Source organism: Triticum urartu, chromosome 7 (assembly GCF_003073215.2).
Source record: "Triticum urartu cultivar G1812 chromosome 7, Tu2.1, whole genome shotgun sequence".
Taxonomy (NCBI): domain Eukaryota; kingdom Viridiplantae; phylum Streptophyta; class Magnoliopsida; order Poales; family Poaceae; genus Triticum; species Triticum urartu.
This window is the reverse complement of record NC_053028.1, coordinates 391152481-391155351: the sequence shown is the minus strand read 5'-3', so window position 1 is coordinate 391155351 and position 2871 is coordinate 391152481. Positions and strand designations below refer to the sequence as shown.

At 40.3% G+C, this 2871-nt stretch overlaps 1 long non-coding RNA gene across 1 annotated transcript; it reads right to left on the bottom strand.

Annotated features, from left to right (window-relative positions):
• Positions 1 to 327: 327 nt before the first annotated feature.
• On the bottom strand, positions 328 to 1268 carry LOC125525655. The gene is made up of 2 exons (XR_007291382.1): positions 1190 to 1268; positions 328 to 541 (listed from the first exon to the last, which is right to left on the bottom strand). It is a non-coding gene; the product is annotated as an uncharacterized LOC125525655 (long non-coding RNA).
• Positions 1269 to 2871: the final 1603 nt, after the last annotated feature.

Genomic DNA, 2871 nt, shown 5'->3' with positions numbered 1-2871 from the left:
AGCCCAACAATTCAGCCTATTTGTGTTCTTTTCTGTGTGTCAATTTTTGGTTAGGTTCATGGGCCAAGCCCAATATTGTAGCCTTTTTATTGTTGGGTTGTGGTCTTTTTGTCTAAACGAATTTAGTTTTTCTTTTTTTTCAAAAGAAGGGTCCACTAGTCAGATGGGTCCCAGTTGTCAGGTTCTAGTAACAGGTTCCCATTTGTCATGTTGTGGTAAGTGGGTCCCATCAATTCAGACTCATATTCTTCATATTTCAAGCATTATTTAGATTTTCGGAGACAAAAACACACATGATACTTAAATAAGAGCAACCAGATCACATAATACAAGCTCTATCCATTCCAATACAGAAGACCATACTGCTTTACAAGCTCTACAAGTGTAACAAGCTCTACAATTGTAATACTAACAAGCTCTACAAGTTCTTAGATTCAGACTCCTAACAAGCTCTACTAGATGAACAACATGCCAGACTCGCTCGACGACCATAGTCAGGGCTGGGAACAAACAAAACAACAACATGGCTTCCACTGTCATCCTATTACATGAATCAGTGAAGAATTAGAATAACTGGGGAAAATATATGTCGTAGCTAACAAAGTAAGAAACAATAGTTAACAAGTCTGAGTGATAGAAGCTAGAAGTGTCCCTTCAAAGAGACGAGAACTTAGAATTGATGCATGGATCTTATTCTAAACAACATAAACACCATGGTAATAACAAATTAACAGTAACAAGATCAGTGTTAGCAGAATTAAGTACAAGGCAATCACGGGTACCAATCCAGTGCAAGTTAATAGAGAAAATATGTCAAAGTTACTCAGATTTACTAATGTGTTTTTCATACTACCAAATTGAAGGTAAAAGATGTGTACTGATTCAACACTGCAAACTGATTTCTGAAAGCTTTACCAAAACATTGTTTAGTCGCTTGGTGCTAAAGCGATAGATGTTGAACACTAACTGCCAGCGATAGTAACAACCAGCAGGTACTGCACCTGCGACCGCCATCACTAGCTTGGAAGCAATAAGCACAACATAGGTAGGATAGGAATCATCCTGGTTGTGTGTTCACGAATCACCTAATAGGTGCCGTGCCGCATAATTGATTTCCTGAACTTAGTATGCTACACTTGTCTATCCCAAATCAGGGCTCATGAATCCTCATCAAAGTGTGAAATTTTACCTGAAGTAGGGCAGTGGCCACGTCGAAAACCACGTACAGGTCAATGGTCTGCGGGGCATGAGAAGCACATCAGGAACCCGGCAGTCGCAAGTGGCAGACGAAAAAAATACTGCTGGGGAATCTGTACACGAATGAGGCATAGAGCAGCAAAATAAGATATATATTCATGATCTTCACAGCATGAATCCAAATCCTACGGCTGATAGTGGCCCTTTTTATACTACAAAAGACACCTGTACACGACCATTGACACCGTTGAAGAATCACAACAGCACACTAAGAACAATGACAGGCTCCGCAAGCCTGTGACATACTGTACACGGCAATAGGAGCAAAAATCTAATAAATTCATTATAGGCTTGCAATAAAAATAACAAGTTACCTACACACAAGGAAACATAAACTTGAGAGGTTGAGATCAAGGCCTATCAACTACATCATATATATATGCATCAAAAAACAAGGCCATATGGACCAATGCATCATAATTATCAATTTTAAACACTATAGGATCAGACCGACTGATCGAGCCTGATGAATCAATAGGTGTGAAATGCATTGACACTTTGCTCTGTCTTAAAATTGACAGCTATATTAATTTATATTTATACTCATTAGAGATAGTCATAATATTGGGACATGGACACTCATCAAGATAACTCTAAAAGAGTTTGACAAGATATGCAACCCAGAATGTTTCAGGACTCTACATAGAATATAACTATAAAAACTGCAGCAGCAATACAGATGCAGAGCAGCAATACAGACCCAGGAGATATCTTGTGATAGCAGGCATCCCATAAGCCGCAGAAATGGCCAGAGCAGTGTCACCTGCAATAAGTAAAACAAAAGAACCAAATTAATCTAGGATTACTGGGATGTGTAGCAGAATTGATGCGAAGAGATCAAAAGGGAACCGGATTAATTACCCTGTGAGAGTTCACGGGTTGACGAGGCACCTACACATGTCCAGCCGCCCTTCCATGACCGCCGGGGTTCACCACCCTCCTCGACATCCTCAGCTCCTTGGTCGCCACCCTGACCGATCGGACCGGTCCACTCGCCCAGGCCTCCATCAACACCTCCCCCTCCTAGCATTCGTTCATTAGCAGCACTAACCTACCAAAATAAATCTCAGTTATATAATTCACTGTTGAATACAGAGAAAGATAATTGCTTCTATGCAAAATGTTACAGATGGAAGTAATAGAAGGATTTAGTAAAATGCTCACATAATAGATCATATCATCCAAGCTTGCAAAGGCTTAAGATCTAACTGGCTGAATGGATTTGTAATAAGATATTGGATTTATAAAGTTGTTGCAGAAGGGACTGCAACTTTCCTGATAATTTGAGGCTCAGAACTCAAATTCCACTCCATGGTAAATAAGCTGACAGTCATTGGGGAACTTGATTCAGACTTCTTGGTGATGCCCTTAATGGCAGGGGGAACCAATACGGACATTAAAACAGAAAATAAGCATAGCTAAGAAGACCCTATTCAACAACCCAGACCTAGGAAAAGGACTGTTCCATCTGAGAAGCCAGCCTAACTACAACGCCATGTGATGGTTCTAAAACTAGGTTCAGTTCTGATCCCATGCTCAGATCCTATTCAACTACTCCGTATTTGGTAAAATACAACTCGACCAGTCTCACCTATCCAAGCATATCTAGATACG